At 39.3% G+C, this 23540-nt stretch overlaps 1 long non-coding RNA gene across 2 annotated transcripts; it reads left to right on the forward strand.

The window, feature by feature from the left end:
* The first annotated feature begins 23 nt into the window (after positions 1 to 23).
* Positions 24 to 22798, forward strand: LOC115619374. 2 transcript variants are annotated; one of them, XR_003994993.1, is made up of 4 exons: positions 24 to 207; positions 14696 to 14776; positions 16920 to 17010; positions 21599 to 22798. It is a non-coding gene; the product is annotated as an uncharacterized LOC115619374 (long non-coding RNA). The 2 variants fall into 2 exon arrangements; XR_003994994.1 differs by lacking the exon at positions 24 to 207 and adding an exon at positions 7798 to 8029.
* Positions 22799 to 23540: the final 742 nt, after the last annotated feature.

Consider the following 23540-nt stretch of genomic DNA (forward strand, 5'->3'; position numbering starts at 1 on the left):
GCACCGCCCTCTCCCGACACGTGAGTGGGGCCGGGGAATGGCGGCCGCGGGGTGTCTCGGTGCGGTCGGTGTGTTGAGTTGCCGGCGCGGGCAGCCGGTGCGGCGGGGCGGGGCGGGGAGGGCCGGGCCGGTCCGGGCCCGACCCGCGCACCACAGCCACCCCACACCGCGTTGGAGGAACGTGGTGGAGTTTTGCCTTCCGTTCAGGTCAGTCGTTGAATTAACTGGTTTCCTGCGAGGAAACTCTGCACATTGCGGTGTTCGAAGTGAGATATTCCTTAGGGATGAGGATTAGAAGTACTACGCCCCACTGTTGCAGAGCAGTTTGGTCGGGTGCAGTAGTGTTCACAGCCACTAAAGTAACATGTCTTGTGCAAATAAAGCATTAGGAGGCCCGTTCCCTAAATTGCTCTTTCCGGATGGCTTTTCTTCTCTTCCCCCATTTGTGAGCTAGCTCATAAACGATATCAATTCTTCCAAAATTTTAAGCTCTAATGCTTTAAAAGAGATGAAGTCAGATGTCAAGTGTCCGTACGGTAGGCGTTACCTAGGCTAGTTAACACTTGATTTGAGCTGCTACTGCTGTTTCTGCAATATTGAAACAAGTTTCAAAAAGTGTCTTGATTTTCCATATGGATAAAGTTCAGGTTTCATCCACTCAGCGTGTTCTTGCTTTGTGAAGACTTGTTAATGTTTGTACGTTGAAGTTAATTTCTAAACCGTGGCCAGTGGAGACAGAGCTCTTCATGCAGGAAGAGTAAGCCTGTTTCTACAGGGTGTGAGCTATCTGGGGCAAGGGTGGTACCTCTCTAGTGATTGCAGAGTGCCTAATAAAGACTAAATGGAAGGAATAGTCTTATGAGGCCTCTTCCCAATCACATCATGAGAAAGTTGTAAGTATGTAAGCAGAAATACATGTTATCTTGGAAACATGTAAGTGCTGTGCATAATTTTATCTGTACTGCTCAAGCTTGAGACATCAGAAATTGTGGAGAGCTCTGTCCTTGGAGAATTGGAGTGTTGGTCCCTGGTGACATCTGAGGACATTTTAGGCATCAGTGCTCTGAGTAAATGTCCTATTCAGGAGAGCTAAGTTTTCTTTGATATTCGGGAACTCCAGGTTTCCAATTACAAATAGAAAAGAAGTTATCAGATAAAGGAGATTTATGAACAGAAGTTCCAACAAAGGTGGCAATATCTCTTCTTAGACATACAGAAATAGATGGAAAAGGAACATCCAAGCTTTCCCATTTTCCTCAGGTCAGGAAAAATTGACTACTACTCTAGTAAAAGATGTATTTTGAGATCAACATAGCTACAATACCAACGTTACTTAGAAGATGTTGTAACTTTGTTGTTATTTACCAAATTGGATAGCATTTTTGGGTTTCATGGGAATGGGAGATTTACTAGCATATCCATGTTTCCCTTTTCTGTACAAGAGTAGTAGTGGCTTTTGGGTTGTTTGCAGTGACTATGAGATGAAATGTACTCTCTTCACATTTTTACACTATTCCTAAACTGAGCCTGTTGCTGTTCACTAGATCTCTAAATAACATTCAGAGGTCTTTCTAAGATCTAAAAATACACAGTAAAAAATTGAAAAAAAAATCGATTCAAAATATGCAAACATTTTTTATCCAGAAGTGCAATTCACTGGCATCTACGTTTTTGTGGATGGCACAATCATTGTATCCTTACTGCCTTTTTCATTTCATGTGGTATCCCTGTTCTGTTCTGCTGTTCCTGGAAGCTTTTCAAATAACTGGCATTTGCACACTTTACCTAGAAAATATGATTCAGTCACGCCAGTAATAATTCTGTGTCTTTTGACATTATATGTTACGATATTTCACCATAATTTTATTTGCTGTGATTAGAAAGATCACATGATATGTATTAAATTTTTTAGATTTCTGGCAAGTGTGGTAATCTAGCATGGTACTTAGGTATTTAATAGATTGCTACAAGACTGACTGGTTTTCTGACTTCATCAAGATTCCCACCCATGCCTTTAACTCTTGTGTGGCTAGACTATAAATCAGCTCTCTGAAATACCTTGAAGTAGTCATCTATCACACCACTTGAGTATGCTACAGAAGCAGAATAAAATGAAGAGCAAACAAGATGTCAGCTGTGGTTGGGGTTTTTCATCACTCATTAGGAAGGGTATGCAAGTAGTTTAGCTTCTCTGATTCAAAGTAACATTGTATTTATAGGCTAGGTTCTTTTTTACGTAGTTTTCCAGTGCTGCTGAGATCTGTGGCCACAGACATCTATTATAGATGTTATTGTGGGAGAGGGGAAAAGGAGTAACTACAGGTAACTACAGGACCTGAATTTTTAACTGATTGAGATTTCAGTTTGAGAAAACCTGTGTATTAGTAAATCTGAGTAGAAAAAAAGTAATCCAAAATAGAGAAATCCAATCAATTGGAAAAATATTAATGCTGCAGGAAAACTTAGGATGATTGCAAAAAGCCCATCACATACAAGATTGTGATGTGTTACTGCAAAAACCAAAACCTCGGTTTTAAGCCAAACCTCGTTCCTGTCACCCTCTGAGTATTAATATGTGTGTCATTCAACAAATACATTGATAGCTGTCAACTCTACCTCATGCTAGTAGGTCAGAATCTAAGGGAGAGGAAGCTACTCATATATCCTAGTGGAAGCTGCAGACACCCCTTCCTTTGCAGCCAGTAAATCCACCTCTGTAAAGCTACATGAGAATTAAGGTTGCAAAGTTAACCGGAACAATAGAAACATCAGGGCTAAGTTTATATGTAGAACTTGTTTCAGCCCTTTGCGTGTGTATGTGCGGTGTGCCTGCTTTAATTACCTGGCTACATGCTAGCATTTTTATAGGAGCCCTCTTCCCACGAAGCACGGACCACACTGTTTCAGACACTGTTTTTCCTTATTGTGTCTTAAAAGTTAGCTCTGTGCTTCATTTATTATATGCTGTTCCAACGCTACTCTGAAGACGAAAAGGTTTGAATCCTCATGCGCTTTCCTCTGAGACTTGTCACCACCAATCTGAGTGTTTCGCAGGCACAGATGAATTTCATCTTCAGAGTATTCCTATGGGAGTATGTTGCCCGTTACAAAGGCAGCGAGCAGAGATTGAAGAATTAAAACCTAATTTGTTTACTAACTTGGTTGCCCAAATGGTGGCAGCTAGGATTTGGGTTTTGGTTTGTGGTTTTGTTTTTGCTTGGTGTTTGATGTTTTTTGGTTTTTGTTTTATTTTTGTCCGTGTCTTTTGAGTGGGGGGTTTTTTTTGGGGGGATGCGATTTTGTGGTGTTGTTTTAGTTTTTTTTTTTTCGATTACAATAGCATTTTACAGTTTCTTCACCTAGGCAGCAAAATGACAAAATGATAGTACTAGCCTTACCCACACCACACCAGTTTTTAGAGGTGGACTTCTATTCCTTTTGTTCTCTATTCTCTCCCTTCATTTACTTTTACTGGCCCTTGTCAGGTTCCATACTTTCTTGATTAGCCTTGAGAGAAGTTGAGAACCCTTCAGAAATAGCAATTTCTGGTTTGGCCCACCAGCCAGCAGTTCCTCCAAGTGAATACGACTGCTGCACAAAACTTTTGCTGTACGTCTCCTCCTTCTGCCCACACATCTGTGGGCTCTACAAGCCTTTGCAGTCCAGCCCTTCAGAGAAGATATGGAAACAAAAAAAGCCTTCTGCATAAACACTCTTTGAAGTTGTTATACAGTAAAAGATTTCCTTTTATCATGCCAAAACTGGTTACACTGATATGCATTTGTTGTCAATTTTAAATATCTTTTAAAAGGAACATTACAACAGTGTTAGGACTGTCATTTCTGTATTTCAGGCCACAGAGATGCTGAAACATTGAAATAGTTACAAGGAGTTATTTGGGTATGAGCAATATACCATTTACTACTTTGCTTGGATATACCTCCATCCACCAGTCCAAAACCAATTAAATTAGATGCAAAATGAAGATGACGAAGTTCTAAGCAATGTGAATCAGGGTTTTGTAATCAAATATGTCAGATTTTTGTAACTTCTTATATGTTTCAGACTTCACTGGCTCTATTTTAGTATTGTATGATGTAATAGCCACTGCAATGTCATATTATTTTAACAACTGAAATATCAGTGAAACTGGAATAAACACAAGACTAAGAAGAAGCTATTTTGGAAGGAAAAGCGATGGTGACTTATACAAGCTGGAGGTCTGCCCCTGTGGTTTGGATCTGCAAGGAGCCACAGGAGATTGTCTAGTCCATTTGCTGGAAAATGTTTCTCAAGCCTTTTCTTAAGCCCGATGAAGAAGACTCAAAACCTCTGCAGGCAAGCTGCTTTAGTTCTTTGCTATAAAGCACCAGAAAAGATATTGCTCATGCTTAACCATCACTATCCTGCCACTTATACACACCCTCATATGAAATATGACTTTGTAGAAGCATGGTGCTGTTGGGGCTTGTTCAGTTTGTGATCATATTCAGAACTGATACCGGCCTCATTTTGTATCTGTGAAGTGGTTTAGTCAGTCTTTGGGGTGAAGTCTCACACTCCTCACTGAATTTTGTTTTTGTTTTTGTTTTTTTTTCCAACATTTACTCCCATCTGTTTAGACCATTCTGAATTGTTCTGCTATGCTACAGCTGTTTGGTAACACTTGCAAATATAATATGCATTCTCCCTGTTGCATCACTGATGAGAATATTAAATCATATGATGCCTACAGTAGACCACTGTCATCTTTCATACAATGTATTCTTTCCTAAAAATGGTAATCCCTAAAAAATAGTCTTTGACTTTGTTTTCTAACCAGTTTTGGACCTACTCTATAATAGATTAACGTATAATGTTTCATTAGCTTCTTTATGAAAATGCCATAAAAGATAAATGTTCAAGAAATACTGAAGGAATATTTCCTCACTAAGAGGTATGGTGAGGAATATGGCTATGTGCAGTGAGGGAACAACAACCACCAGAGTGCAAAGAATTAGAGTAGATGAATTTTGGAGATTTTAGTTTTCCCATTTAAAAAGTACTAAAAAAGGAATAATGTACTATTGTGTAGTGCCTGTGCTTGCACAGAGCAGTAAAGGTCTGCAGTGAGTCAGCTTTTCTAAGAAAAATGACAGAACACAAATATTTACAAAATCCGTGCATTTGAAACATGCGCCCACTCATCCAGTCAGCCAAATGAACATTACACTTCAGATCATGATGACTGTTCTTCTGTGAAACATATGCCATCTTTCCCTCTGGGTATTTAATTACCTATTTCACAAAAAAAACTAAAAAAATTCTTTTGTTACCTTTGTTTTATTCTTTGTCAGTGAGTGGTCAGTGTTTTCATTTATTAGAGAAAAAGCATTATTATCTATGTGAGAGCGAGTGGTTTTTTTACTAGCTAGATACTTCATTTGCCTTTGGAGTAGTGACATGTACCGCCCTCAATCAATGGAATGGGAATTTCTGTTCCCCAGTTTGTCTGATATTGCAGTATACTAAAATATAAAGCTCAAGCAGCACTAGCTGGGTATGTTCACCCTGATACAATAGTAAGACTATGTAGAAGAATAATAAGATGATGTAGGAAAGAATAGTACTTTTTTTCCATCTTCATAGGCAGTAACGGCAGGTGAGAACTAAGCAAGAAACGTTGGTTACTGTGGTATGCATTTATCTGCTGTTGGGATTGTCCTCCACTGCTTATGCTTTACAAAAGACAGAATGCCTTCCAGCAAAGCTTTTTTTATTTTGGCACTACTAGCCTTAAATCTAAACTGGGTCATTACGGTTTAATGAGAGACACACAGCAACCTCCGAGGTATCCTTATTTGGTTTGTGCTTTGATCACCTGTTCACTGACTGCTGTCTCTCAAAGCTCGTAAGGAGTTGTGTCCCAATACAGGAGTCATGCTGAAAATAAGTGTAAGGATGCTGTTAGCAGGCAGACCTGAGGCAGCCCTTGCCAACGTAGAAGCCATGTGTCTAAAAAGACCCCAAATGGTTGGAAGTGGGACAATACTTAGTAGTAGCATCATATGTACCTGCCTGGAACTAATCCTTTTTCGAGCATCTGCTTATGGCCACAGAGAGAATCATCATCTTAATTGCAGTAAAGGGAGCTAAGGGTTCCTAAATGTTGAATAATTATTTGTTCAGCAACAATCCAGTAAAATTTTTGGGTCATGTAACTGCAAGCCCATGGTCCATGACTAAGACAATTTCATATGTTTGTGTAAATATAAAGCTGTCTTGACCTGTTTTCCTATTGTCAGAGAATGTAAGGAAATCTTTTAAAGTCTGCATCTGGTCACATAAAGTACGAACATTTACAGCATTTTATTAATCAATTTTATCTCAAGAGAATAAATTGTTACAAGATTTTGATAACAAATCAATAAAGTCAACTTTTTTACTATTCTCTAGCTTGCCAGGTCCTTTAGATAGCAGCATTAGAAACCATCAGTCTGCTTAAAGATTCATATGCAATCTTAGCAACCTAGTGGTGTATATATAGCAATTAATTTCAGTGCATATCCTTTGACTACTTTTTTAGAGCTGTTTGTATAGATGTTTTGAGCTGTCTTCATTCTTTCATCCAAAACTGGATGGTACAAGGGTACCTAAGAAAACAGAATAGTGGGAGAAATGAGGCTGCACAGTGTCAGTGCGCAGTCTCTGTTGGTGCCATCCCTGTGTGGCACGTCAAGAGTTACCATTTGAAAATCCCTCTGGTCAGAGAAAAGGTTTCATGTAACTATGAAACATTTTTTCTTCAATGGATTGCAAGTTTCTTCAACTGTGGGCCATTCTTCAGGGACAGAGGTGATCCTCTTTTTCTACAGCTATTTTCTGGTACTGCATTAGGAACTGCTCAGAAATGCCTCCTTACTTTTACCATCACTGGTTCATCAGGAGAGAATTTAACATTACTATTTATTTTTATGTAATTTCTCCAGGGAAAATTTAATCTAGTGAGAACATCAAGGTCAGAACCATAGTGAAAACAGTTTCAGGGGGAAAAAACTAACAATCCATTTCCAAGTGTCTGTTTTTCAAAGAAAAAAAAAATCACCTGCAGAAAGCAAACACTTTGTTAAAAGATTCCCTAACCAGTGCTGCATTTCAGTGTATGTGTTTCAGCCAGAAGCAGTCTCCATCTAGTGTATGGAGACTATCACTTGGTAGGTGTCAAAAGTTTATATTGTCTTTCTCTTTCAGAAAGTTACAATTTTGAAGCTAATCTTAGTTTAGAATATTTGAGAAGGGAGTGGAGGAGAATGGGAATGAAAAGGAAGCTTTTTGCATGTGTGAGAACCTTATGGAGAATCCTGGCAAAAGTCTGAGGTAGAGAAGATGGCAGCATGGAAAAAAATGGAAATGACATGCAGCAAAAATTGGTGTAATTGCCTCTCCAGTTGACCACTGGACCGAAAACCTTGGGAGCACTTAATTGTTCTGCGAAGTGTTGAGCCTGTAGGAGGGAAGCTTATTTTCCTGCTTGCTTTGGCACAAGGCTGTGAGGCTGTGATACTCACATACAGAAGCCTACTCCCAGTGCTGTGAGATCACAGTGACAGAGGGCTTGCTATATGCTGAGGTGGCTGATAGTTTTCAGTTGTTACCATAGGAACAAGAGCAGGGTTTACTGATCACAGGATTTTTCTGAAAGAACTGCATTGTTAAAACATTAAACTATAGTCCTGTCTAATTTATCCTTTTCTAAGATTTATTTGTATAAAAGTTCTGTGGTATGGATAAGGAACAATATTTTTATTTATATTCCAGACACTGAAGACAGTGTATTTTGTATGTTTCCATTACTTCGAAGCCATTGCTAGAGAGTTGCCAAGAGGGTCTCCAAAGAACTTGTGGATGGTCAGGATTTTGTGTTCCAGCTGCTCCTTTGCTGCAATTGTGCACCTGCAAAAGGAGGGAGGTGTTCTGTCTGCTCTTACATGGAGGATCAGTGCTTTAAAAGTTTGCCTCTCTCAGCTTGCCATGTGTGGTTTCATTTGAGGTAATTCACTTTTATTTTAAAGCAGAAAGTAACAGAATGGAAATCTGCTCTCTGAGACCACTGTTGGAATTTTGAGAACATGCATATCTAACACATAGCTGAAAAACCCTGCACTTCAGCTCTCCCTTAGCATTTTCATATGTATTCTGGGTACAGTTTACCCTCATAACTTTAGCTGGCTAAAAAGCAGGAATCTAATCTTAGGTATTCAGCTCAATTTGTGGTTTACAGAAGAGACAGTCAAAGGAAAAGATGTTTTCTCTAGAATCCTACCTGTCTAACTCTTATGCTGGGACAGATTGCCTGATGAGTGCGTATTTCCATTGCCTATTTGCTTATACAAATATATAGATAAATGCTTGACTTTAGGACAACTGCAGTTAGGTGAGAAAATCTCACTCAGCAAAGCATATGTATGTATCCTAAATTATAAACTCTCTAGGTTATTGAGTTTTAATCTTAAACATGGCTTTTTTTGGCTGATTATGGTATTTATCTTCATCAAAGTTATAAAGTGGCTGTAGAATTAACGCGACTCAAAATACTATTAATAATACTGAAATTAGTCTGAGGAAAAATTACCTCCCTCCCCTCCAGACAAACTGGCATATGTACTGCTACTGCTTTAAAAAACACAGAGCCCTACGATTAAAGAAAACAAAACCCATACTCAGACTTAAAAATATTTCTCAAAATGTTTGCATTTGCATGGATTAAGAGAGCTAGATGCCAAAAAAAGTTGTTTCAAATGTTTCCAGTCATTTTTTTTCGGAGTATAATCTACAATCCTCTGAGATTTTTTCCCCCAGTTTGTGAACGTATAAGATAAGGGCATGTGAAAACAATTTTTCATTGAAAATTGCACAGTGAGTATGCACAAAACACTATTTGCTTTATTTCAAAGTTCCACAACCCAAATGCAGCTGTAATTTGCATAATTTACAATTTTGCTGTAAACTGACTTTGGGCATTTGTCTACATTATAGCCAGATCAGACAAAAGATAAGTAGGAAAAATTGAAAACTTCTAACATAATTAAATTCCACCAGACAGCACTGTTTCTGGCTGTTATAACAATTAGTTTATCAATTTAATGTTGATTATGAGTTTCCCAAAAAGTAAAAGGAAATCTTGCAAACATCCTCTGAACAGCGGTGCAAAAGAAAAGTTTGGCACTGTTGCCGCTAGGGCTAATACAGTATCTAATACATGTATTTGGGTTTTTTTTAAGATATTTTCAGTCATGTTAAGCAAAATCTGGCTTTACAACACTGTCCTTCTTTGACAAATTTTATTTCACTCTGCTCCAGCTAAATTTATCGTTTGGAGGCATAAGTTTGGGCTTGGAAAATCTATTTCCTTCAAGTTCGTGCTTCAGGTGATAGCAGATGCTAAACACAGAGCAAAAAAAAAAAGATTAATCTCTTAGGAGCATTAAGAAAGCAATCAACATAGTATCTAAATAAATTAATAATCACGTTTTCAGATTTCCTCATAAGAAAACAGCTTTGAGATCTCAGGGAAGTCCTCAGAGGAGCATGCATCATAAGATAGTGAAGAATCCATTGATAGAGATGGGAGCTGTAGAAACAAACTGTTGAGGTTCAGTCAGTGCCTTAGCATGGATTTTTTAAGTGGTTGACCTGCATAAACTATAAATGTAGCCATAGAAAAGTGTGTGAAGTTTTTTAATCTTCTATTTATCTAGTTTATGTTGTATACTAAGATATATTTTCTTTGTTTTGATTAATCTAATGTGTATGTCAAAAAACAGGGCATCAAGCATCTCATTTCAATACTATAGGTTACAAATGTGGTTCTGCCAGTAAGTTAACTACTGCGATCACTGAATCTGTTCAAGACTAATTTAGCATGAACTTACAATGATGTTAGTGATATTCTGCATGGGCATTCCAGAGTAGCATGTGGTGGGATCATCTTAATGTTTCCTAACCAGTCTTTCTTAAAAAACCTAGCACTACGGTAAGGAGGGACTTTCTGTCCTAGGCACGTTTTCCGTTTCAGATAAAGACAGAGTGTAAAGAGCTTTGTCTTACATAATTTTAAGCATGATATTAAATTGCCTGGAATGTAAGCATCCTCATTTTTATGTTCCCTATTCACCTGGGAGGAGATAGACATCTTCAGAGAGCAATTTCAATTTGCTATAGATCACCCCCACTTATCTCCCTTCTTTCTTTCTACTGACTAGATAGGAAACCTATAGCAAGTCTTACCCTACCTTTGGCCCTTACCTTGGGCAACTCAGGTGAATGCCCTCTTTGACCCGAGCTATCTTTTAGCTTTTTTAGCTTTGATCTTTTAGGTGCAAACTATGTAGGTCCATATGAAAAAAGCCACTATAAAACAATACATAGAGAGTGGAAGGGTGGGGAAATAACAAATCTCTCTCTCTCTCAGTGTATATAGATAATTTATAAATACAGATATATAGAATATATATGGTATATAGAGACTCTATATATACTATATACTCTCTCTATATTCTAGATAGAGTATATATACTTTCTATATATAGAATCATAGAATCATAGGATAGTTAGGGTTAGAAAGGACCTTAAGATCATCTAGTTCCAACCCCCCTGCCATGGGCAGGGACACCTCGCGCTAAACCATGTTGCCCAAGGCTCTGTCCAACCTGGCCTTGAACGTCGCCAGGGATGGAGCATTCACAACTTCCTTGGGTAACCCATTCCAGTGCCTCACCACCCTCACTGTAAAGAACTTCTTCCTTATATCTAATCTAAACTTCCCCTGTTTAAGTTTGAAGCCATTACCCCTTGTCCTACCACTACAGTCCCTAATGAAGAGTCCCTCCCCAGCATCCTTATAGGCCCCCTTCAGATATTGGAAGACTGCTATGAGGTCTCCACGCAGCCTTCTCTTCTCCAGGCTGAACAGCCCCAACTCTCTCAGCCTGTCTTCATACGGGAGGTGCTCCAGCCCCTTGGTCATCCTCGTGGTCCTCCTCTGGACTCGCTCCAACAGCTCCATGTCCTTCTTATGTTGGGGACACCAGAACTGTACACAGTACTGCAAGTGGGGTCTCACGAGAGCAGAGTAGAGGGGCAGGATCACCTCCTTCGACCTGCTGGTCACGCTCCTTTTGATGGAGCCCAGGATACGGTTGGCTTTCTGGGCTGCGAGCACACGCTGAAGCCAGCTCATGTAAAGCTTCTCATCAACCAAAACCCCCAAGTCCTTCTCCGCAGTGCTGCTCATATATCAGTCTATATATATGTTTATATATATATGTTTCTAGCTTGAGAAATTTTTTAGCTACAACAAAAAAGTTTGTTTGTCCTGGAGATCACTAAGTTCTCTTCCTGTGACTACTAGTACACTAGCACATTAATGTAAGAATAGTGGACTGATATCTCAGTTCCTCATTCTTGTTTGCAGTTTTCCAGATTAAAACGGAAGAAGGAAGAGCAGCCTCCTGCTTCCTGCCTGATGCTAGGAATATAGATCATAAACAGCTGACAAGCTGATTTATCTGGAACAACAAATACAACCAGTCCATGGAATTAATTATTTCAAGATATTTGAACTCCCTGAATTGTTTTGAATGGTTTCCTCCAACAAACATATCCACCTTCCTTTTCATAGAGCAGTTCAATTTTTACAAAATACGTGCTATTTTGAAGTGTTTGCTTTTGAAAGATGTTCAGATTTGTGGTGTTTCTAAGCTATGTTTTCCCAGCTGCTTACCTGGCTGTCAACAGTCACTGACTGCTTGCTTGTGATGCCAGTGGGACTGGTCGCTGTTGGAAGCCATCAGATGAATGGCCAAACCAGTAAGATCAACATGCTGAAACTGCTTGGTGGCAGTGGACAGTTCAAGGCATGGGTTGGGAGCAGTACCAACCTCTGCTCTGTGCAGATGAGTCACTTGGCTCTGCCCAGAAGTCTGGCCAGTTCCCTCTGTGTTAGCAGAGGATGCGACACGCTCTGTTATTTGTTGCCGCATCTTATGGGAAGTTCTTGCTGTGCTGACCCTCCAACCTACCAGCTGAGATGAGCAGTCAGAAGTGATTTTGCCACTCCAGGCGGGATCCAGCTGAGATTGCAGTCTGAACAAGCCTGGCTGATTTTGTCCCAGGTGGCCTGGAAACAACTCCCACATACTTGATGACAAAAACACAGGACTTAAGTATTAAATAGGTTTCGCATGGCAAGGAAATAATGAATAGCATATGTAAGAAGTGGTGAAGAAAACATGATGGTTTTGGAACAATAGTTAAGAATTAATTTTCATGTTTAAAGAAGATTTGTTTTGTTGTACCCAATGATTGAACTATTATTCAGTTGAAGTACTTTTTGATCTATAAAAATTAAATCTGGTTCAGTACAAAAATCAACATGGTAGTTGAAACCTCGAGAAAGACTTTGACATTTATATGGTGTAGTATCACCCATAGTTAATCTAAATTAAAGATTATAAGGCTAAGTAGTCTTCAAGTTTTGAAATATAAATGATCTGCTTGTTGACATTTGGAAGATTTATTCTGTAGTCATGTTATTATATGGGAGTAGAATTTTCTTAGTGGTTGGAGTGGGACCATAGTTTTGTTGTGTTGCGGTGATTCCTCTGTTTCTACATTTGGCTAAGTTTTGTCAGCAGCACAGAAAGGCAATGCATACAACTCTAATTTGCACAGGTGTACAGTGAGACCAGCAACTGTGTGCATATTACCTCACATGCCCAAGATTGTTCAGGTACCCGTTTCCTAATGAGATCAAAAATTTGAAGACTTGCACACCTGTGTGGATTGAGCTTTAGTTATTCTTTGGCTTTTACCTAAACACTCCAGAGACTTCCTAAAAGTGCACACTGCCATGCTACCAATAGGCACCTGCTGGGAAGGTGCCTATAGGTAGCACTCCCTTAAGGGGAAAAACTTCTTGGAGCTCTCAGTGTGGTAGGAGCTACAATAAGAGAAGCGGCTGCCTCATTTGTGCTGTCCAGAGCAGAGGAGATGTCCCATCCCCTCCCCACATGGTCATCTGGTAATGTGGAGCAGGAAAGGATGGAGAATAGCCCATGCAGTGACACAACACAATCTGTCCCCACGGGAGAGGGTGCTGGTCCCTGCAGGTGGGTGGTCTGGAAACAGACTTTGGGGCAGTGTGTGCCATCCTGACCATCACTGCTGTTCCTGACAGTATGTTAACAGGAGTATACCTCTGGCAGGTACTGCTTATTCATTTTGTGGTCCTGGTATGTGCCCCAGCATTTACCATCATTGAGACAGTCCATGTTCCAGGTTGACTTCCATGTACCTATTCATCAAGGAAGGGCTGAAAAAGTTATGCTGGCACATTGTTTTTGTTCAGCAGGCTGCTCATGTAGCAGGGCTTTCTTCAGAGGCAACATTATCTGAAGCACTGGTGAAGACTGGGAGAAATGAGAGTGCAACACTGGCACCTTTGCTTTTGTGCAGCTGTTTAGGCAGCAGGAACCTGTGAAGATAGATACTTGCTTACATTACAGGCATTTTAATATCATGCTTAAAATTATGTAAGACAAAGCTCTTTACAGTCTCTCTTTATCTGGAGGGTGGGTGTAGTGAGACACTGTGTATCCTCTCCCCTGTATTTGTGGCCTGCCGAGGGTACAGCTGGAGCACTCAGGAGATACCTTGAAAGCTGGCAATAAGAACATAGGGAGGTACATAAAGGTATGGCCATTTGCTTTTAACTCGTTTGAGTATTACATGGGAGAAGGGCTTATACATCTTTACTTAAGCCTTTTAAAACATAGAGGAAATTAAAGTCCTCTCTGAGGTTCTGATGGATGACAAACTTAAATACTGATATTGTACTGCTTATCAGATCCAAGCATTAGAATATCCAAATGAAATAAAATGGAAAACGTTAGCAGATTTGTAATTATGACTTCAGTATGATGGGAATGCATTGTGGGTTTTCTGGTTTAGAGAGCAAATGTTATTTAGAAGCCACTTCTCTCAAAAAATCATGAACATAAACCATCAGCATTAGGAAATTCCCATACTGTTATTTAACCAGAAGTATAAAAAAGGAGAAACAAATACTATTTTGGATTAGTGAGCTTTTTGTTCTCTTATAACAGCTCTAAGCTATTTCCAAGAATATATTTCTCTTTGCTAAGTCAAGATGCTGACATGGAACTTATTATTTTAGACGAGCATGTTACTTCTAGAAGAATTCATTGGTCTCAGTCAAAGGATTTTGTATCTTTTCTTCCTCAAAGAAAAACAATGCATTTGATTTCATTTTCCCCAGACATTTATGTCAGGCTGGCATAAGCAGCATGTTACTCTATGAATTCAGTATAACGAGAAACTTCCTCTTCTAACACAGGTGTTTAAGCTACATTTTAAACTTAGTTTATACTTAGAACATACTTCAAGGCTGACACTGATGTCCGGTATTCCTAGGCTTAGTTTTAAAAATGTGTGTTCTGAAATAGTCCTTTTCTGTGGGAGCATTTTGTGTTACATTTGGAGCTAGGTAGTCTCCCTCTGGTGGCTAACTTCAAACCTCGGCTGTAGAGGCACACCATTTCTCTAGCTTAAGTAGCTACACTGGTAGAGAGCTATGAGCGTCAAAACTTACTGTGAGAGAAGTGTGACTGGAGCCTGTCTTCATGCTTCTTTACAGAGTGGAAAACAAATTCAGTCACAGAAATCACAGATATGTGCTCCAGAGAAGCATCATAAAACCTGTGCACCAGTTAGCCAGGTAAGAAATCCTTCACACATTGTCCATCCAAGGTGAGGAACATACGAATGAAAAAAGGACTAAGAAATGGCTCACAATATTGAAAAATAATAATCTACTGAATCAAAGCCATCACACATCACCGACTGGCAACCCTAAGTAATTTGTTGTCTTCAGAAAAAACATTTCACTTGATAGTTTTGAGTAATTATCGTAATACGCATTTTCAAAGACATATCTACTTTCCAGAGGAGCTATCTGAAACTGATGGGAAGTGGCAGCAAGTTGGTTTTTCATCCACTAACCACAACAGGGAGTCAACAAGCCATATCAAAACCAAATAGTCAATGCTGCACAGCCAAAATGCAAAGACATTGTAAACTGACAATCTATTCTGTGTCAGTCCTTCAATTGTGATTTTGTTGACGAAAACAGATTCAGACTTAATAAATTTTATAGATAAGTGAGAGGAGCTGAAAGAGGATTAAATTCTGAAATTGAAGAACTTAAGAATTATCTGTTAGAATTTTTTAAAAATATGTATAACAGAAAGCAAATACGAAATGCACAAATACAAATACAAGGACTAACTGGTGAGGAGACAAAACTGCATCAGGAAATTGAGGTTGAGATAAAAAGTTGATCATGAAGGCATCACCTGCAAAATAGGCAATTTTCATTCTGGGAATATTACAGGACCATTTTATAAAAGGCATGAGGGACAGATTGTGGGTTTTTGTGGCTCAACTCCATGCTCAGGCTTACAGTCAGGAGTATTGTGTCCTCAGAGCACAGTAAGAAAGACAAACTAAAAGGATTTTAGGGGACAGCAACAAGAAGGATAAGAGGTTAAATAACATGATATCAGAGGAAAAGCTGAGAAAACAATGAGGTACATGATACTAATCTAATATATGAGAAGTTGTAAAGAATGGTGTAAAGAAAAGCGATGGTGAAGCATTCTGCATTTCTCTCATACTGTGGCGAAAAGTAAAGGCTTATTTACATATGGAAAAGTTTTGGGCAGAATATAAGAAAACTGTCTGATACATGTGGAGTTGATCATGTGTAGATCAACTGTTTCATGAGACACTACATGGTGGTCTGAACAGTGTCTTTCAAGAGTGGCCTGTGCATAGGTGACCTTAAAATAGGGAGCAGACTGGGTCATTTTCTTACTGCTAGGCTGCAGGGTGGCATCTGCTTCTTCCAGACCTACACAGCTTCTGCAGATTCCTTTTGCTCAGTTTTAGACCGTAGCCATACATGCAAGAATAAGCACTGGATTCTCTCACTGCATGGAAGATGACAATGTTTTATGGATTGTTGAACAGTGCTTATCAAGAGGTGCAGAATTAGACTCTCATTTTTTCTTGTCTCAGAGTTTTCTTGAAAAACGTAACTAGTGTGTAAAGCTTGTTGTAAAACATACTTGTTATGTTTGGCATCTGCTGCCACTGAATGGTACCTTGGAGTCTGGATCTGTTGTTTTTCCTCCTTCATCCATACTTCACGGATTTTTTTTCAACTTTATTTATATCTGAAAAAGAAGCCACAAGGGATTTTTTAAAAGGGAAGCATCCAACACAAACAAGTGTTCCAATTCACGTGAAGCAAGATAGTAATCCTGAAACATAAACCAAAATCACCTAGATCATTCTGTCACAATATAAATCCTGTATGCATTATTTTCTTAGGAATTCTTTAAAAAATTACATTGTCTCTCACATTTGTTCAACCCGATCGATTATTTTTGTCAGTTATATATCTGTTTGTGATAGCATTCTGCCTTATCATGGGATCGTAGGAGATGGAGTTGGAATGGACCTCAAGAAATTTTGGGTTCATCCCACTGCCTTATGCTCATTTGTCTCCTATCTGACAATATGCACAAGCCATTTCTAGAACATAGAATCTTTTGGTTTTAATTCTAGTTTTTGGAACAAACTGAGATGAAAATTTCAAGGTAGAGGGAAAAATACTTCATGCCTAAACAGAACCTGGGACAATATGGTGATCCTGCCTGCCTTCCAATGTTTTCCTTTGTTAACTTTGTGTTTTATTTTCCTTTTCTTTTCCTCCTTATGTTATTTACTTCTAGAATTGTTGCTTTCTAGCTTCTGTCTTTTTTTTTTTGCCCTTATTTCCTCTGTTATCTTTACAGATGTTGGTGCAAAGAGAACTGAATGAAATGACTTGTTACAGAAGAGCCATCAGCAGTACAGTATCTTTCCACTGAAGGAAATGGAAATACAGTAAGGGCAAAAATGATGCTGGTAATTTTTGATAATCATCTCAAGACCTTCCTAGTCCATTTTTCCTTACTCTGATTGAATTTATGTTGTAGTCTGGACATGCCGCATAAGGGCACAATCATTACTCTGTGTTGCTTCTAAGCAGGTCTTTCCCACCGTCAGTTCTCTGGCAGCTGATTGTTGTTTCCCCTGGACGTCAGATTCCCTTCTCCACTCTTTCAGCATAGATCTGATGCCAGCAGTGTAACTGAATGCCAGGCCAAAGAGATGGCTGATGTCCCACCTGGGTACTGCTTGTGTTAACCTGATCTATTGGAAAAAACCTCCCAGGGAATTATCCAGCCTATTTCTTGGAAGGTATTCACACTCCTGCTGTAAACCTGAAGGCAGGGAATAACTCTGTAAAACAGAATGGTTTTTAAAATTATTTAAAACTGCCTGGAGAACAGAATCCCATTTTTCTGAACTCCAGGCTACCAATGTGTTACCAAAACTGTCTAGACATGCTAAAGTTGGATTTCGATAACGTAAAGTCTTGCAGAGTCTTTTCTAATCAATTTCCAACCTCCTTTATGATTTTTTTTCCCCCTCACTCTCTTACAGTAACTGTTGCTGCATCTGCATTGTTCTGCAGCTAGTGCCGTTGTCAGGTTAGGGAGTAGCTGGAAGAATCGATGACAGCCTCTGCTCCAGATGACCTGTTCTTTCCTCTGCTGTTCTGAAATAGATCTCCAAGGCTAGCAGCTGGGTTGTGAAACTCCAGTTTGTAAATTGTGATTTAAAATGGAAAAGAAAAAAAAGTTTATGCACATGGAAGAAATGCCAAGCACTGGGTAATTTGGAACATAAATCATTAGGCTTGGACCTTTATGTTTAATTTTATACTCTATTTGTGAGAAAAAAAATTAAAATAGTTTTGAAGCATGTTATATTTCTGGATGTCTGGTAGAAAAGCTTCATTTTCCCTGGAAATAGGGAACAAGAGAGAGCTTAGTGCACATATAGTAACTTGCAATGTGACATTGCTTGCATAAATGAAAGATGTATGTTCTGCTCTGAGCGGTTGTCAGCTGACATTCATCCATTTCAGTGAAGATCCTGGACAATCCCCCAAAAATACTGGGACTTATGCAAGGAGCCTTTCTTTTCTGTAGGCAAGAAAACTGAGCTGCAGTAACAGAGAACTACAATAGTTAGGAGAAGGAAAGCATGTAGATCCTTGGAGAAGAAAAAATGAAAAAAACCCTAAAATGTTTTGTATTTCCCTGACTTAAAAAATTCACACAAATTCTCTTTGTATGTAGGGCCTCCCATCATTCCGAGGAGGTGAGTCTGTTTCAGAGCTGTTAGCCAGCTTTGATGGTAGGAAAGAATTCTCAGAGTCTTTTACTGTCTCCACAACATCCATCATGGTCTATTAATGTATGGGATAAAACAGAAGGAGTCTAAGGCTCCACTGATGAAAGTGATGAGCTAGTTCACCAGAGAGCAGCTAGAAAGAAAATTTCAGTGAGCTTTTCTCTGAGAAGCACTGTGAATTGACATGGAGTATACTCAGGACATTTACACCAGCAGTGCCTGTGACTCAGGGTTTAGTTCATTGATGTTAGAATTGAAGTTGAGTTAGGAGAATGGCTCCATCACCCTCTCATAGGACACCATGGGAAAGCAGGTGAACTTGGTATATTTTATGTTATACAAAGAGTAGCAATCTCCAAGAATTCATTAATTGATGGCCTAAAGGCTATGAAGAAAAACATTACATCATAATTCCCAGAGCAACAGCTGAGGTTATGATTGTGCAAAAAATAAATTCTATGAATTCCAAAACTAATGTCAGATTTGGCTTTCAAGAGCTGATTTTCCCCAGCCACATTCTTGCATCAGTTTGGGTTTATTTTTCCACGCCTTCTGGCATGACATCTTTTCGTGTGGCTTTAAGTGCTGTGAAACACAGAAGGGACTCTGGAGGGACCTATAGGCTTTGTTGTGCTGTTGTGCTACATCAACCATGTGATATCTGGGAGAGCCCTTTCTTAAACTGTTATGACCCCAGCTCACTAGGGAATTCAGAAGTGCCTGGATGACTCCACTAGTGTTGAAGCTAGTCTCTTTTCATTCTTGCAAGAGCACTGTAAGGTGAATAATCTGCTGCTTCTTGTTACTGTTTAACAATGTCCCAAGTGCCTAGGAGTAAAGGTTATGAAAACTGAGGGCACACAAAACTTGTTTCTTACTTTATTTACCTTTGCCTTATGTGACTTTATCCCTGACTTTTACTCTCTGTAAGCTTTTTTTTTGCCAGGTACAATTTTAAGTCCTTCACTTACTCTTTGATTTGTGAAAGCACTGTGGAGCTGTGTATTTTGCTTTCATTTCATTTATGAGGAAAAGGAATCGGGCTGCATTTTGCACTGAAATTTTGTGACCTCAGATAAAGAGACAGGCAAGCATATGCAAAACCATATTAATGTCCTGTAAAACACAAAGAGTACATTAACAAATGATGAAGATCTGTTCAGGCAAAATGAAATAATGTGGTGCTTTCCTGGGAGAATAATAAACACTGTCTGAGTATTAGTTAGCAGAACTAAAACAAAAAGATTACAGTATGGCTGGAACAAAGGGGTATTTGTCATAGGACTACTGCAGGGCCTGCTGAATGAACACACGTACAGTCCTTTCTGAGCCTAAGCTGCTGTGCACATTAAGAGTTAGTGACTTCCTGCAAGTAAGCCCATTGAGTAAATAAATCTATGCTTGCTAGCTACAGCAGATATATTTTGTGAGAATAGATGTCTGAACTGTCCTATCTATGTAACCTGCCCTGTGGATTATAAAAAGCCAGCACATACATGGTTGTTTATGGCATCTGGCATGAAAGCAGCAGATTTGTCATGTCACTAGATGGTCACCTTCTGAAAGTTGCCCACATCCTGTTATCTGCTTATGTGTCAAATGTGTACTTAGCCTGGTTGACTACAGTTAAATGAATTCAGTCAAGTTCCAGGGAGTGTAGCACTGTCTGTATTCTATGGAAAGACTGAAAGGGAATTTAGATGCACTGAAAGGAGATGGATGCATTTTTTTAAATTTTATAAGTAATTCAAGCCTTCAAGCCTAATAATGTCAACAAAACATACTAATTATTTGAACAAAAGTACCTGCAGATAATAGGAGAGCTTAAAGAGTGTGCAGCACCTAAAACATGGAGCTGCCTAACAAGATTAGTATTTTTATACATGTTCTATCTTACTCTGTATAAATATCTTCTATGTGGTAATGTTGTTTGCCACAGCAGAAATTAACCTGTTGAAATTCAAGAAAACCGTCTGATGTCTGGAATTTCACGGATGTATTTAATAAGGGCTGTACATTCCAGGAGTGGGAGACTCAGAGCGATACCCTAAGATGTCCCAAAATGGTATCTGAAAAAAACTCCGCACTGTTTTTCTGGCAGTCCAAGCTGCTAAGTGTCAGGGTGCACCGTGCAAGGACAAGTGCTATTTGGAACGGCTGTGGGAGGAGTCCTGATGGTCTCCCCTTCCATTCTGGTCAAGCATGGGCAAGGTCAGTGAGGCAGTGCCTCTACAGAATCTGGAGACCGCTGAGATACTGGACAGTGCTCTGGACAGATTTGGCAGTGAGTAGTTTAGCCAGGTCAGTGTAAAGACCTGCACTGTATCTGAACTGCTAACGTCTGAAGAGGAATTTCTCCTAATTGGTCTGTGTAAAGAAACCTAATGTTAGGCAGGGGAAAAAGCATATATTGGTCAGAGAGCAGATAAGAACCTCAAACTGACCCAGCTGTGTCTTGTCTGTGACAAGAAAAGTGAAATAAATTGCAAGGTCATTGCACCCTGCCTGTATCAGACTGTCTTTCATATTCAATAAATGATGTGTGATTACAGTAAGCAGCCAGCTTTGAGGGAGTATATTTTGGCAAAGCCTCTCCCCTCGCTCTCCAGCACTGGTGCTATGGCTTTTTGCCATGGTATCCTCCTACCTGTCAAAATACTTCAGTCTGAATGCACTGACTGCTACTTAGTGAGGAGTAAGCCTGGTTTTAGGCAGCTGCCTTTGGAATGCATCTCACCAGGATGAAGTAGCTGGGCAGAGAGGTCGCTGCCCCCATATCCACAAGAATCATTCTGATATCAACAGGACTTCCCTCTCCAGACCACAGAGAGGTGGTTTAAAGAGCTGATAGTGTATTTTGTCTAGTCTGTTTGTGGAGGATATAGTAAAGTGATTGTGTCCTTCATCTGTTTTTAACTTTTCCCCCTTGCCAAGATGATTCTGTCAGGATGTGGTAAGGTTGGGTTTTTTTTTTTGTTGTTTTGGTTTATTGGTTTGTTTTTTGTTTGTGGTTTTTTGTTTTGTTCTCTCTCTCTTTTTATTTTTTTTTTTTTTTTTTTACCCTTAAGGGTTTTTTTCTCACTGCTTTTTCTCGAAAGCTCGACATTTGAATTTGTTTCTTTTATGAGTAGCGTAAACTGAATACAGATTTTGTTTGCTTCTCTTTACTGAACTTCTCTTATTAGAAATGACTGATGCTTGTTTATCCTCTCTTTTGTGCTTTGAACAGATACCAAATCCCATGCTTTGAGAAAGGAATATAGAAGGGAATCATGGATTCATCACCATTCATCATGCACTTCCATGTGCATGTGTGTGCCTGCACTGTAAACTGAGTCTGCAGATAAATTGTCTTCTTGCAAGTGAGCTGTAATTAGACTTCTGACTAGCTGGAAAGTGACTATTCATTACACAGCAACTCTACAGAGCTAGATTAATGGTTTTTGAGGTTTTTAAAAAACACCATTTGCACTTTCTGGCATCCACAGGATAATAATATTATAACCAAATAGCTTCTTAGTATTTTGAAATGCAATAGCATATACGAGTCCATGTCATCAACTTGGAGCCCAGTGTGTTAGGTCCTGTACAAACACTGTATAGTTTGGCTCCACCCAAAAAGTCTTACTGCCTAAGTGAGCAAGACCGAGCCAGAGAGGACTATTTTTGAGGCTGTCAATTTCCCATGTAACTCTGCACCTTCTGGGACTTGCTGCATAATTCTGCCCCAGAACGTAAGCAGGATTTGAGACAGTAAGTCCCATTTCTTTTTTACAGAAGATGTCTTTATTGCTCCAGGCCCAGTGCAGATGGCTTCCTAAAGGCAGATTTGTCTGTCACGACTGGGGTGCCCTGGTGTATGCACCATATGGCAGCATCAGAGAAACTCTGGTGTCAGGCTCTGGCTGGCTGCTGGCATGCAAGAGTGGCCACTGATTGTGCCCACAATCATTGGATACTGTCTTCATCCCTAAGGTCTTCTAAGAGCTAATTCGCTTTCAAAAAATACAAGGAAACAAGACTGTTAGGTGCCTAGTCCAAACCGTGAAAGCGTAGAGGCCACCTTAATGAGACCACCTGCTGCTTTTAACCTGTGGGTATGTTCTTCAGCCTCAAACAAGGATTTAGACCTGACCATCTAGACCTTGAAATGACATAGGTTACCTTCCAAACCTGTGCTGTGCATAACAGATGCAGATATGTATTCCCCTGACTGCAAGCACCTTGAAGCAGGAATTCTTTTAAGACAAAAACTTCTTAGGAACCTTTAATGGAGGGGTACTTTACCTTCTAACAATATCACATTCTTACCTTTTAGGCTGAAAGATGCTGTTCTTTTATGAATAGTCATTATTATAAGATAGTTTATTATATACAAAATCAATGTGTACTCTTTTAAGAAGAATAAAATAAAATTATATTTCTGCTGCTACTGTATAGAAAGCACTTGCATGTTTTTCTTACGAGCTTTAACACTGAAAACTAGGAAGTCATAAAATTTACATCTGGCATAGGAACTCCTTTAAAACTCCAGTAGTTTCTTTCAGTGCTCAGATAAAATTCTATTTTGATCAGTAGAGCTATATTTAAAAAAAAATGATCTGTCTATATGTGAAACGCAACTGTTAGGGACTTATTTAATTCTGATTTCCTAAAGCTGCTTCTGTGTATAGATACATTGAATGAGTTTTGTATCATATTAAAAATCAATACAGCGGAGTTTTGTTTCTCAGTGTGTAAGATTTTATGTCTGTGTATAAATGATTGAAGGCATGTAGAGAAAAGTCTGGCTTCCTAACAGAGGGAAGCTGGATACTGCAGCTACAGTACTCTATATGAAGCCTCAGGCTAATGAAGTTTGCTCTCAGAGCTGACCCTTTACCATTTTTTTAGCCAGCGAATAAGTACTGCAACACCTGCCTCTGGACACTATCCAGAGGTTTTTTTATGTCACAAAGACCTGTAAAACACAGGTTTTTAATTTTTCTATTTCTGGTCTAGTGTTTCATGTCTACTAGGTTTACGGTACTGTTTTATTAGCCTTTCCCATTTGTTTAAACTACCTATTGTTTCTTGTCTTAAACTATAAATAAGGACGGTGGATGTCGTTCTGTGCTGTATGTACTCACCCAGTGTCAAAAAAGCTGTGACTTGTTACCTATGGATGGCCA

Source organism: Strigops habroptila, chromosome Z (assembly GCF_004027225.2).
Source record: "Strigops habroptila isolate Jane chromosome Z, bStrHab1.2.pri, whole genome shotgun sequence".
In the NCBI taxonomy this organism is placed as follows: Eukaryota; Metazoa; Chordata; class Aves; order Psittaciformes; family Psittacidae; genus Strigops; species Strigops habroptila.